Source organism: Calliphora vicina, chromosome 1 (assembly GCF_958450345.1).
Source record: "Calliphora vicina chromosome 1, idCalVici1.1, whole genome shotgun sequence".
Classification (NCBI taxonomy): Eukaryota; Metazoa; Arthropoda; class Insecta; order Diptera; family Calliphoridae; genus Calliphora; species Calliphora vicina.
Window position 1 is genome coordinate 16,891,712 of NC_088780.1, and position 15,754 is coordinate 16,907,465.

Sequence of the window (15,754 nt, forward strand, 5' to 3'; positions counted from 1 at the left end):
TTTTTCTTTGTCACATAATTATTGCTGCTTTATTACCACCATCAATTGGTAAGAAAATCGAAAGCCCAAAGCACGAGGAAAAAGAAATTTAAATAATAGAAAATGAAGGCAAACGTTATGGGGGATGTGTTTGGAAATGCTGCTGTATCTATGTTTAGGAAAGTGTCAAAGTGTGTGCAAGTGTAAATGCTTGAATGAATGTTGTTGATTTTAACACCTAAACTAGCCCAGCAATTCTAGGAGACTGTCCAGAACTAGTGATTTTACCAAAACATTTAGGGTGGCAACTAGTTACTTACATAACTAGCTACGTGACTAGTCCTAAGTAGGGGATCATGAGCATTTTGGATCTAATGCCTGGACATAGAGACATTTACTTTACTGGCTACCTAATTGGTTGCTTGATCAGCTACATAACCTGTTATTTTAACTCTTTGCGGTTTGGTGGTCACTTTACTAACCACCTTTTCTATATAATATTTTTAAAAACATATTGGCTTTTATTGATATTTTGCTAAACAATTATATTTTTTGAAGTCATTGTTTTTGCAAAACTTTGCCGTCAGGATGCTCTGGTTTGAATATATTGTAAAAATCAGTTTTTTAGAATACGTGAAAGTGCATTCAAGAAAAAAAGCACAAAGTGTTTATTGTTCATTGAATTCACTATTACTTTGCTGTTTCGTTTGTTTGGTTAGAAAATTTAGTCAAAAATATTTGATTTTTAAAAAAAAACAAGTAAGAGAGCTACATATATTCGGCTGAGCCGAATCTTATATACCCTTCACCAAATTATACTTTAAAATTAATTTTTTAAAATATTTTTAGGTAAACAAAATTTAATTTTTTTTAATTGTTTTTAAAATTTTTTTTTTTTCAAATTGTTTTTTAATTTTCTTTAAAAAAAAGTTTTCTCCAAATTTTTTAAAATTTTTTTTTTTTTGAAAAAAAAATGTATGACAAAAAAAATTTTTTAATGAAAAAAAAATTCGGGTTAAAAAATATTTTTCCCGATTTTGACCCATTGTAGGTCAAACTTACTATAGCCTTATCTACATCGTTGCAATGGACTTTGAAATATCTATCATTAGATATCCATATTGTCTATATTAATGACTTAGTAATCCAGATATAGATAAAAAATAGGTCAAAAATCAAGGTTGTCCCGGTTTTTTGCTCATATCTCCGCTATTTATGGACCGATTTGCTGATTTTAAATAGCAAACTTCCCGAAGATATCTGGGGTCTTTAGAAAATTGATTTAAACAGACAGACAGACGGACATGGCTTAATCGACTCCGCTATCGAATTTTTTCACAAAAAAAAAAATTTTAAAAATTTAAAAAAAAAAATTTAAAATTAAAAAAAAAAATTTTAAATAACAATCGAAAAATATTTTTCCAAAAAATGAAAAAAACAACTGGAAAAAAAATTAAATTTTGAAGTATAATTTGGTGAAGGGTATATAAGATAATATAGCACTCTTACTTGTTTTTCTCCAAAGTTGTTTTCATTTTTTGGAAAAAAAATTTTCGAATTCTTTTTTTTAAAAAAAAAATTTAATTTTTTAAAAAAAAAATTTAATTTTTTCTTTTTAATATTCAGCAAAAAAAAACTTTTGGTGAAAAAAAAAAATTAGGGTTAAAAAATATTTTTCCGGTTTTGACCCATTGGAGGTCTAACTTACTATGGTTATATACGTCATTGCAAAGGTCTTTGAAATATCTATCATTAGATATCCATATTGTCTATGTTAATGACTTAGTAATCCAGATATAGGTCAAAATTAGGTCACAAATCGAGGTTGTCCTAGTTTTTTCCTTATATCTCAGCCATTCGATTCTAAATAGCATCCGATTTTCTCGATTCTAAATAGCAACTGAGCAGGAAGAATTCCGGAGATATTGATGTATGAATCGTGTATTTAAGTTATTTTGGGGCTTCGGAAAGTTTTTATAATAAAGTTTTTTTAAATTTTTTTCTTTTCGAAATTGTTTTTTAAAAAAGTTTTTTCCAAATTTTTTTTTTTAATTTTTTTAAAATTTTTTTTTTAATTTTTGAAAAATAATTTATGTGAAAAAAAATAAAATTTTGATGAAAAAAAAATTCGGGTTAAAAAATATTTTTCCCTATTTTGACCCATTGTAGGTTCAACTTACTATAGCTTTATATACATCGTTGCAATGGTCTTTGAAATATCTATCATTAGATATCCATATTGTCTATGTTAATGACTAAGTAATCCAGATATAGATCAAAAATAGGCCAAAAATCTAGGTTTTCCGGTTCCCGACACATTGAAGTTATTTGGGGGCTTCGGAAAGTTGATTTCAACAGACAGACGGACATGATTCAGAATATATATACCTTATAGCCATGGTAGGCGTTCATATTGTTCAGGTTACGATGATTTTCGTCAAACAACCCGAATGTGAACAAAAGAGCGTAAAAATACACACAATTCATTCAGTTTTTTTATGTTGTTGTGGATATTTTATTTTTTACCCAAAAGAGCACACAAATTAAATGCCTCTTTTTGCCTACCAATGCTTTATAGGGTCGGAAAATAATATATTTTGGAAATTACAAACGGAATGACAAACTTATATATACCCTTCTCACGAAGGTGAAGGATATAATTATACGAAACAAAAAGGTTTGAGTCATGGAAATATAACCATATACGGACGGACAAAAAGTCCCGTTTATTATAAAATATTCGGACCAAATTTCGTATTTTTAGTTCCATTAGTTTCGATCATATCATGTTATTAACAGCGGATGTTCGCTGAGGTGGGTCAACATATTTCCACATATCTTTGTCCATATATGTTTTACCGATTTTTCCAAACATTTTTCAGAAACTAGAAACATTAATAATAAATTTCATACCCTTAGAGATCCTTTTATTTTGGCTCTATCGCACTTAAAATTCAGTTGATGAAAAAAATTCAAGTATTTGTCTTAAATTGGTGGCCACCACTGTATGACCACTTTTTTGCAAAAATTACACCGAGGTCCCAAATCTTTGGGGGCCCATATAAAAAAGTGCATGACTTTGGGCAAAACTGGGAGACACGTGACCGTATATTATTTTTTTTTCGTGTTGCACTGTGTTATTTCTGATGGATAAAATATCCACTTACTAAAGTACAATACAACATAAAGGTTTAAAGTGACTATACTCTAGTTTACTTAGAGACACTAAAGTGGCAATTGACTTTACGTTTAATTACCTGGGATGTATAAAGTAACCAATTGACTTCTCTCTACACAACAAAGAGCACATACGTGTCAAAAAGGCCCAAAATATATCAACTGGAGTTAGCCAAATGATCACACATTAGTGACAACTATTGTCTATAAGGGATACATTGACTACTTGCCTAACTGTTGGGATCTTTTAAATACTCGTATGAGGCATACAAAGTATATGAGTGTGTAATCATATACCTATACATAAGTGAGAAAACATAAATAGAATAGATTTGCTTAAGAGTACACTGTAAGTCAAAAGTTTTAAGACGATTTAACAGAATAAAAATTTTCTAAATCTTTTAGATATTATACAAATGCTGGATTTTTTTCAAATTTTTAGCTTTGAATCAGTCAGTCTTTAAATAGATTTTCAAATATTTAAAAAAAAATTATCTAGTCTTTAAATATATAGAATATTCTTTGTAATTAAACAAATGAACAGGCATAAAATTAAAGTCTAATTATTAGTCCCAAAGACTCTCCCACAGGAAATGAAAATGGAAAACATTTTTATTAAGGCATTGCCCTATAAGTTTGTAACATTTACCACATCCACAAAAAAGTAACAATTTTAATTTGATCTCCGGAGCGTTGCCCTATTTCTAACACCCACTGTACTTGCACCATGTTAAAAATAACTAACCAAACTGTTGAGACATTTATTTCTTTTCTTTTTTTTTAAATTTCATTTCAAACAAAAAACGACACAAACAAATTATTTATTGTCAACAAAAATGCAACAAAAGAATTGAAAAGATTTAAAAAACAAAAAAAAAAAACTACGAAGCAAGAAAGAACATTTTCAAAAATTTAATTAATTTTACTGCACGTTTAAAAAAGAATTAAAATTTTGTTTAAAAAAAAAAGAAATTAAATAAAATTTTGAAATATCTAGAGCATGAAAAACAATTATATTAAACAAAAATTTAAATAAACAAAAATTTTATAAAATTTTTGTATATAAATTTGATAAAATTAATACAAATTTGCTACAATATTTATTGAACTTGATAAAATTTCAAACAAATAACGATAACATTATTTTTTACCAGAAAATTTATTAAATACTTAAATTTTTAAAGAAAACTTGTAAATTAACCTAAATTTTTATAGAGAATTTATCGATAACATTTATATTCTAAAGAAATGTTTCGATAACTTTAATTTTCTATAAAAAAATGTATTGATAACTTTTGTTACACAGAGAAAATTTTTCGATAAATTTAATTTTATAAAAAAATTTATCGATAACTTACATTTTTTATACAACATTTATCGATAACTTTAAATTTGTAAATAAAATTTATCAATACTTCAATTTTATACAGGAAAATTATCGATAACTTTAATTTTATTGAGAAAATTTATCGATAACTTTAATTTTCTATAAAAAAATTAACCGATAACTATATTTTTGTAGAGATAATTTAACGATAACCTAAATTTTCTAAATAAAATTTATTAATAGAAAAATTATTGAAATTTCTATAAAAAATTATCGATAACTTCAATTTTATGAAGAAAATTTATCGATAACTTTATTTTATACCGAAAAATTATCGATGACTTTAATTTTATGGAAAAAAATTATCGATAACTTTCAGTTTATACAGAAAAATTACCGCTAACTTTAAATTTGTAGAGAACATTTACCGATAACTTTAATTTTCTAAAGAAAATTTATCGATAACTCAATTTTTTAAAAAAAAAATTATCGATAATTTTAATTTTCTATAAAAAATTTCCCGATTACTTTAATTTTGTGGAGAAAATTTATCGATAACTTTAATTTTATACAGAAAAGTATAAAACATTTATCGATAACTTTAAATTTGAAGAGAAAAATTATCGATAACCTTAATTTTATACAGAAAACTCAAATTTTATAAAAAAAATTCTACAAAAAATTATCGATAACTTTAATTTTATGAAGAAAATTTATCGATAACTTTGCTTTATACCGAAAAATTATCGATGACTTTAATTTTATAGAAAAAAATTATCGATAACTTTCAGTTTATACAGAAAAATTACCGATAACTTTAAATTTGTAGAGAACATTTACCGATAACTTTAATTTTCTAAAGAAAATTTATCGATAACTCAAATTTTATAAAAAAGTTATCGATAACTTTAGTTTTCTATAGAAAACTTATCGATAACTTTAGTTTTCTATAGAAAAATTATCGATAACTTTAGTTTTCTATAGAAAAATTGTCGATAACTTTAATTTTCTATAGAAAAATTATCGATAACTTTAATTTTCTATAGAAAAATTATCGATAACTTTAATTTTCTATAGAAAAGATATCCATAACTTTATTCTTCTATGGAAAAGTTATCGATAACTTTAGTTTTCTATAGAAAAGTTATCGATTATTTTTGTTCGCTACAGAAAAGCTTTCGATAACTTTGGTTGGTATAGAAAAGTTATCGATAACTTTAATTTTCTACAGAAAAGTTATCGATTACTTTAGTTTTCTATAGAAATGTTATCGATTACTTTAGTTTTCTATAGAAAAGTTATCGATTACTTTAGTTTTCTATAGAAAAGTTATCCATTACTTTAGTTTTCTATAGAAAAGTTATCGATAACTATTTTTCTATAAAAAATTTATCGATAACTTTTTTTCCATAGAAAAGTTATCGATAACTTTAATTTTCTATAGAAAAGTTATCGATAACTTTAATTTTCTATAAAAAATTTCCCGATTACTTTAATTTTGTGGAGAAAATTTATCGATAACTTTAATTTTATACAGAAAATTATCGATAACTTTTATTTAATAGAGACAATTTATCGATAACATTTTTTTTAATAGAGACAATTTATCGATAACATAAATTTTATAAAAAAAAATATATCGATAACTTTCACTTGATTAACAATTCTTTTGATAAGTTTAATTTTATAAAGACAATTTATTGATAACTAAAGAAAATTTACCGATAACTTTTATTTTTTAAAGAAATTGTATCGATAAATTTCATTTTATAGAGAAACATTAGCGATAACTATTATTTTTTTAAATGAAATTGATCGATAACCTTAATTTTCAAAATAAAATTTATCAATAACATAAATATTTAAGGAAAATTCATCGATAACATTAATTTTATGTAGAAAACTTATCGATACCTTTTATTTTCTTACAGAAATTGTATAGATAACATTAATTTCCTAAGTAAAATTTGATCGATAACTTTGAATTTCTTTAAAAAAAAGTTTGATATTTTTTTCAAACTGAATTTCTACAATTTAAATCATAATACTAAAGTTTTTTTATTAAAACAACAAAATTTTTTTAATTTTCATTAAAAAATTTTAAAAATTGTTAGAATTGTCAATTAATTTTCAGAATGTGTTGAATTGTTCTTTTAATTTTTTACAATTTTATATAATTTTCAAAAGTTTTATTTATATTTAAAATGATATTTATTTAAGCTTAAGGTATTTTTTATAAAAATATTTACATTTTTATTTCGAAATTTTTGTTATAATTTTATAGTTTATTTTTATTTAAATTTGTTTTAATTCATTTAAATTTGCATATGTTTGTAAACAATTTCCTTTTCTTTTGTTGGTTATTTGATTTATTTTAATTTTTTTTTATTGTATATCTTTGTTTTCTTTTTGTTAAATTAACAAAATACCTTTTATAAATAATATATTTACTTTGATTTATTTAAAAAAGCGTTTTTTTTTATTTTTTCTTTTGTTTTTGTACACTGACCTTAATCTATTTGGTTGCTGGTATTTAAAATTTATTTTAAAATAAATTTAAATTTTCACAATAAACACTGAAGTAGACGTTGTTGCTTTTAAAATATTTTATATAAAATTTATATATAAATAAAATGTTTTGTATAAAAAAACTTGAATTTTTTTTTAAAATTTGTTTCAATATTTTATAATTTATTTGTTTTTTTCCTTGTTGTTTACTTGCTTAATTTTGAATTAGTTACTTTAACACTCGTTTTCTTTTTTTTAAATTATTTAAATTTTTATTTTCAAAATTCTTGATATTTCGTTAAAAAAAATTAATAATTCACATCTAAGATCACCGCCCGTAACAGAGCAACTAAAATGACACTGACTGTGGTGTTCTAGTCACAATATTTGTTTTGCGTTTTTTTTGTAGTGACGATGGCCAACACTGCCAGTTTGTCATGTATAAGAAAGCAAGTGTGTGTGAGTGTGGTTGTTGTCTGCTGAGAGGGAGAACAAAATGTTATTTATAAACATCACTCAGTTAACAGTGTGGAGCTATGAGGGAAATGTTAAATGAAAAGATGATTTACAGCGGGTTATTGCAAAATTCATAGAATTTTTAGGTAAAATAATGAAAAATTAATGAAATTACCGAAGTAAACATGATTTTACAAAAAATATGTATGTTAAAATTATTGTATGAAATTGTATTACAATTTTTAATTTAATATTTGTTTATTTATTGCTCATTTTTCTTATAAAATTTTAATTAATTATTTTATTGTTTATATACAGTTGTTTTTAAATGTCAACATACATATTTATATTTATTTAATATTTTAGTTATTTATTTACTTAAATGAAAACTGTATTACTATATAAACTCAAACTAAATAGTTTGTTTATTATTTGTTTAATAATTAAGCTTGATCGATGTTAAAAATTATAAAGTTTATGATAACAAAACCTTGGCAATAACATAATAATGTTAGAAATCAGTAGAACAGTTACCAATTTGCAAACAAATAGTTGTAAATCTAAATATTGATAAAAAGAAATTGTAAAAAATGCAATAAATTTTCATAAATTTTTTACTAATTCCCTCAAATTTTGTAAAAATTTCATATGATTTTTTATAAAAATAAATATAATTACGTCAATCGTTGATCACTTATATTTTGAACGTTTATTTGCATTGTTACGTTAACGTTTTTTTAACAATAACGATTTTTAAGAATGTTATAATTTCGGCCTGACTTAAATTATTTATAAATTTTATATAGAAAAACTGTTATACAGGAAATTTTCCACAAATGAAACTGTTGTACAGACAATTTTCTGTGAAAGAAACTGTTACATAGGTAATTTTCTACCAAATAAATCGTTATAGAGAAAGGTTTCTAGAGAAAACTGTTATACAGATAAGTTTCTAAAAAAGAAACTGTTATACAGAATATTTTCTATAAAAAAAAACAGTTTTACAGGCATTTTCTATAGAAAAAAACGATTACACATCCAATTTTCTACAAAATAAACTGTTATACAGCAATTTTCTATAGAGAAAACTGTTATACTGAAAATTGACTACAAAAAGATTTATTATACAGAAATTTTCTATAGAAAAAAAGGTTACACACGCAATTCTCCACCAAAAAATTGTTGTACAGACAATTTTCTACAAAAGAAAATTTGTTATAGACATTTTCTATAGAAAAACGGTTTCACTGATAATTTTTCCATATAAAACTGTCATCCAGGCTATTTTCTATAGAGAAAACTGTTATAATTAACATTTTTCACAAATAAAATGGATATACAGACAATTTTCTATAAAAAAAACTAATATACAGACATTTTTTTATAGAAAAAACTGTTATACAGGATATATTCTATAGAGAAAATAGTTGTACAGACAATTTTCTACAAAATAAACTGTTATACAGGCAATTTTATATATAAAACTAATACGGACAATTTTCTACGAAATAAACCGTTATACAGCAAATTTTCCTCAAAATATCTGTTATGTAGACAACTTTTTATAGAAAAAACTGTTATACAATCAATTTTTTAAAAATCAAACTGTTATACAGTCAATTTTCTATAGAGAAAACTGTTATACTGAAAATTTTACATAGAAAAATCTATTACACAGACATTTTATATTGAAAAAACGGTTACACTGACAATTTTTTCCATATAAAACTGTTATACAGGCAATTTTCTACAAAGAAAACTGTTATACTGAACATTTTTCACAAAAGAAATGTTTATACAGATAATTTTTTATAAAAGAAACTGTTAGACAAACACATTTTCACAAGAGAAACTGTTGTACAGTTTTCTATAGGAAAAACTGTTATACAAGCAATTTTCCATAGAAAAACTGAAATTTTCTCCACAAAATTAACTGTTATACAGACAATTTTCTATAGAAAAGCCTGTTATATAAACAATTTTCTACAAAAGAAACTGTTATACACACATTTTCCTTAGAATTTTTTTAATTTTCATTAAATTCATCCTCAAAATAAACAGGACTATCACAATATTACGTCTACTTTGAAATTAATAGGCTTGTTATACCCTTCACATTCGTGAGAAGGGTATACAATATAAGTTTGTCATTCCGTTTGTAATTTCTACATTTTTCTTTTCCGACCCTATAAAGTATATATATTCTGGATCCCTATAGATAGCGGAGTCGATTAAGCCATGTCCGTCTGTCTGTCTGTCTGACCGTCTGTCTGTCTGTCTGTTGAAATCAATTTTCTGAAGACCCCAGATATCTTCGGGATCCAAATCTTCAATAATTCTGTCAGACATGCTTTCGAGAATTTTGCTATTTAAAATCAGCAAAATCGGTCCACAAATGGCTGAGATATGAGGAAAAAACCAAGACAACCTCGATTTTTGACCTATTTTTGACCTATATCTGGATTACTAAGTCATTAATATAGACAACATGGATATCTAATGATAGATATTTCAAAGTCCATTGCAACGATGTAGATAAGGCTACAGTAAGTTGGACCTACAATGGGTCAAAATCGGGAAAAATATTTTTTAACCCGAATTTTTTTTTGTCATACTTTTTTTTTTCCAAAAAAAAAAAATTTTTTTTATAAAAATTAAAAAACAATTTTGAAAAACAATTAAAAAAAAATTTAATTTTGTTTATCTAAAAATATTTAAAAAAAATTATTTTAAAGTATAATTTGGTGAAGGGTATATAAGATTCGGCACAGCCGAATATAGCTGTCTTACTTGTTTTTATTCGATTCGAAATTTTCAGGAGATGGTTTGTAAAGAAAAAAAATTATGGCTAAAACCGGCTTTTTTGAGTCCAGTCAACTGTAATAAAAAAGCCCCTAAAGTATGCAGTACAAATTTATATATTTTATTTGAAAGTAAATAAGAACAGGCAGGTGTATGTGGGTTGGAGAAACTTGACGAACTAACATTAGTATATGCTACCGGGCAAAGCCGGGGCAGTCAACTAGTTTTAAATAAATAAAGAGTTGTTACAATTTTCAAACTACTAAACGGCTTTTATTTGCAATCAAAAGTATCCGGTTTATTTAAAGGAAATAAACCAACGTTTTGAAAAGGTTAAAACGTAACAATATATTCTGTAAATATATGTATACAAAAACTAAAAAAGTGAATAGAAAATATATGTACATTCGGTTTCAATAAACAATTTGACAATAGCAAAAAAAAAACAATCAGTGTCAAATTCATTTCATAATACAAGCTAATTGAGGGCCTAGTTTTCACCGCAATTTTAGCCTAAAACATACCTAAAAAATTAAATATAATCAGTTTAAACTATTATTTTTGTCTTTAAAATGTTGTAATATGATCGAAATACGTTCACATAGCAACATTTTATTATTTTCTTCTATTGAAATCATCTTGAAAAAAATGTTTGTGTTTTCAGTCGTGGTAGCGATTCTCGTGAAATTAAACAAAAACGAAAGAAAGTAAGATTAACAAGACATGAACGGACTTGCTTATATCGAACAGCCAATTGTTCAGAGTCTTCTAAATGAAATATTGAAAATAGTTTGAAAGTAATATTATAATATTAGACTCATTTCCCTGCAAGTATATTGAAATATTGATATAATCTAAAACTTTTAACTCAATTTAATTAAAACTTAAAACTACTTTTAGAGATTCCCATTTAAAGTCACATATTTACAATTTGTAAACAATATTTTATGGCCCACTGTATGTAGGTATTCAATTTCTATATTTAAAAGTGGTGATAAATTAGTGCCCCCTTTACTCTTACACATAAGACACACATTTCTCATTATTTTCAAGAAACTCAAGTGCATGGTTTTTTAAAAATCCATAATTAATATCAATATGTACATAATTTCAAGAGCATATTTAATGATTTAGGAGTTAGTTGGCCATTAAAAGATTATATTTATGACAGTTTTTGCAAATAACAAGCACAAATTAGGGTATTTTACTTTTAGATTGAAATTTTGATCGATAATGAATGCCGTAACATAACCCTCTAATCTTTTACTTTTTCAAAAATGTTGTCAATTACTTTAGGCAAATTGAGACAGATATTGCCATGACCATTTAAGCGTTTATTGGTTTGTGAATGAGAGCTGTAGAGCGGCAAGTCTAGCGTAAAACGGGGATTTTTTTTCTTCAAATTTTGAGTAAAGTTACATTTTACAATATTTGTCGAAAGTTGAATGATAAAAATTGCAATGTGCTGCGACAGAGCAGTTCGAAAAGCTGCTTTAAAATCTCCAAGACATATATATGTATTGATCTCTTGGACTCTTTGATTGAGTGTTGCCACTAAGTGTTTAATTAAGACTTGCATTTGTAAATTTAACTCGGATTTGTGATATATTTAATTTTTAATTAAAAATTAATAGAAAAGAAATAAAAACTAACTTTTTTAATGGGCTCCCAAAGATTTGGGGACTCGGTGTAATTTTTGCAAAAAAGTGATAATTTTCTCAGGCTCATATATTGCAAACAATTCGGAATTTTGATTTACTCTTTGAGGCAAAGTTGTTGCCCTTATCACAAAGAACAAAAATTGTTAACATATAATATCAAAAAAACCTCATCTTCAAGACCAAAATCGCATAAAACTTAAAAAAATTCGAAATAAATTTGGAAATAATTTTTTTTAAGCTGCCTAAAAGTATGCTTTCGTTTATAATAATTTAATAGTTTATGGCCCAAAATACTTAATTCCTTTAGTTTTTTCTTACTAACTTATATTGACCTACCTAAACGGTGTTAAGAATCATTCCTAGGAAGTTCATATGTTCTAGAAAGTTATTTATTGAGATCTTAGGTACATTTTTGTAGATGATTGTTTCCTTGAATTTTCGATTTTTTTAAAGTTGTTTTGCGATTTTGTTCTTGAAGATGAAGTTTTTGATTTTATTTGTTTACAATTTTTGTTCTTTATGACAAGAACTACAACTTTGCCTCAGAGAGTAAATTTGTATGCTATTCTAACCCATTTTATTATAAATTTGAATTTTTTACACACATTTTTAATTGTTGACATCATGTAAACAATTAATTTTAAACTCTTTCTATACAAAAAATTAATATGTTACAGTATTAAACATGCTTATATCTAGCTAGAATAATTGTTTACTTTATTTACCTAATCGTTTACATCATGTAAATAATAGATATTTACCATAGTTTTTTTTCGACTTTAGAATTATATATTTGCTTAAATCCGGATTATTGCATTGTTTACATTATTTACCTCCATGAACACAATTAAATTTAAACTCTTCTGCACTAATACTTAACATTTTGTAGTCCAATATGTGCTTTCATCCAGCTTATTTTATTGTTAACATTATTTATCCAATTGTTGACATTATGTAAACAATTGTTATTCTACATTATTATACAATTGTGAACAGTTCTAAGGCATTTTATGCAAAATTTAAATATTTTACACAAATTTTTAATTGTTGACATCATGTAAACAATTGATTTTAAGCATTTTAGCACTAATACTCAACATTTTATAGTCTAATATTAGCTTTTATGTAGCTAATTTCATTGTTTACATTATTTACCCAATTGTTGACATCATGTAAACAATTGTTATTCTACATTTTTATACAACTGTGAACGGATCTAAGTAATTTGATGCAAAATTTAATTTTTTTACACAAATTTTTAATTGTTGACATCATGTAAACAATTACATTTAAGGACTTAAGCACTAATATTCAACATTTTGTAGTCTTATATTTGCTTATATCCATTTAATTTCATTGTTTACATTATTTACCCAATTGTTGACATCATATAAACAATTTTTATTACACATTTTTATAAAATTGTGAAGGAATCTAAGTAAATTTATTCAATATTTTAATTTTTTACACAATTTTTTAATTGTTGACATCATGTAAAGAATTGATTTTAACAACTTTGGCGCAAATTACTAACATTTTATAGTATAATATTAGCTTTTATCCAGCTAATTTCATTGTTTACATTATTTACCCAATTGTTGACATCATGTAAACAATTGTTATTAAACATTATTATACAATTGTGAACCGTTCTAAGTAAATTTATGCAAAATTAAATTTTTTTTACACAAATTTTTAATTGTTGACACCATGTAAAGAATTAATTTGAAGCACTTTAGCACTAATACTCAACAGTTTACAGTCTAATATTTTCTTATACCCAGCTAATTTCATTGTTTACATTATTTATCCAATTGTTGACATCATGTAAACAATTGTTATTCTACATTTTTATACAACTGTGAACAGTTCTAAATAATTTTATTCAAAATTTTAATTTTTTACACACATTTTTAATTGTTTACATCATGTAAACAATTAATTTTAAGTTCATTAACACTAATATTCAACATTTTATAGTCTAATATTTGCTTTTATCCATTTAATTTCATTGTTTACATTATTTACCCATCTGTAGACATCATGTAAACAATTGTTATTCTAATGTTTATGCAATTGTGAATATTTCTAAGTAATTTGATGCAAAATTTAAATTTTCTTCACAACTTTTTTATTGTTGACATCATGTAAAGAATTGATTTGAAGCACTTTAGCACTAATACTCAACAGTTTACAGTCTAATATTTTCTTATACCCAGCTAATTTCATTGTTTACATTATTTATCCAATTGTTGACATCATGTAAACAATTGTTATACTACATTTTTATACAATTGTGAACATTTCTAAATAATTTGATGCAAAAATTAAATTTTTTACACAAATTTTTAATTGTTGACATCATGTAAACAATTGATTTTAAGCACTTTAGCACTTATACTCAACATTTTATAGTATAATATTTGCTATTATCTAGCTAATTTCATTGTTTACATTATTTACCCAATTGTTGACATCATGTAAACAATTGTTATTCTACATTTTTATACAACTGTGAACCTTTCTAAGTAATTTGATGCAAAATTTAAATTTTCTTCACAACTTTTTTATTGTTGACATCATGTAAACAATTACATTTAAGGACTTAAGCACTAATATTCAACATTTTATAGTCTAATATTTGCTAATATCCATTCAATTTCATTGTTTACATTATTTATCCAATTGTTGACATCATGTAAACAATTGTTATTCTACATTTTTATACAATTGTGAATATTTCTAAATAATTTGATGCAAAAATTAAATTTTTTACACAAATTTTTAATTGTTGACATCATGTAAACAATTGATTTTAAGCACTTTAGTACAAATTACTAACATTTTACAGTGTTATATTTGGTTTTATCCAGCTAATTTCATTATTTACATTATTTACCCATATGTTGACATCATGTAAACAATTGTTATTCCAGATTTTTATACAATTGTGAACCGTTCTAAGTAATTTTATTGAAAATTTTAATTTTTTACACAAATTTTTAATTGTTTACATCATGTAAACAATACATTTTAACAACTTTGGCGCAAATTACTAACATTTTACAGTGTTATATTATGCAAAATGCAAAATTTTAATTTTTTACACAAATTTTTAATTATTGACATCATGTAAACAATTGATTTTAAACACTTTAGCACTAATACTCAACATTTTATAGTCTAATATTTGCCTTTATCCAGCTAATTTCATTGTTTACATTATTTACCCAATTGTTGACATCATGTAAACAATTGTTATTCTACATTTTTATACAACTGTGAATGGATCTAAGTAATTTGATGCAAAATTTAAATTTTCTTCACAACTTTTTTATTGTTGACATCATGTAAACAATTACTTTTAAGGACTTAAGCACTAATATTCAACATTTTGTAGTCTAATATTTGCTTATATCCATTTAATTTCATTGTTTACATTATTTACCCAATTGTTGACATCATGTAAACAATTGTTATTCTACATTTTTATACAACTGTGAACGGATCTAAGTAATTTGATGCAAAATTTAATTTTTTTACACAAATTTTTAATTGTTGACATCATGTAAAGAATTGATTTTAACAACTTTGGCACAAATTACTAACATTTTATAGTACAACATTAGCTTTTATCCAGCTAATTTCATTGTTTACATTATTTACCCAATTGTTGACATCATGTAAACAATTGTTATTAAACATTATTATACAATTGTGAACCGTTCTAAGTAAATTTATGCAAAATTAAATTTTTTTTACACAATTTTTTAATTGTTGACATCATGTAAACAATTGATTTTAAGCACTTTAGCACTTATACTCAACATTTTATAGTCTAATA

General features: G+C 24.4%; 1 protein-coding gene across 2 annotated transcripts in view; it reads left to right on the plus strand.

Moving 5' to 3' along the window:
- Positions 1-15,754, plus strand: part of jagn (jagunal) — a 137,484-nt gene that overhangs the window by 107,915 nt on the left and 13,815 nt on the right. The gene's annotated exons all lie outside the window — the stretch shown is intronic.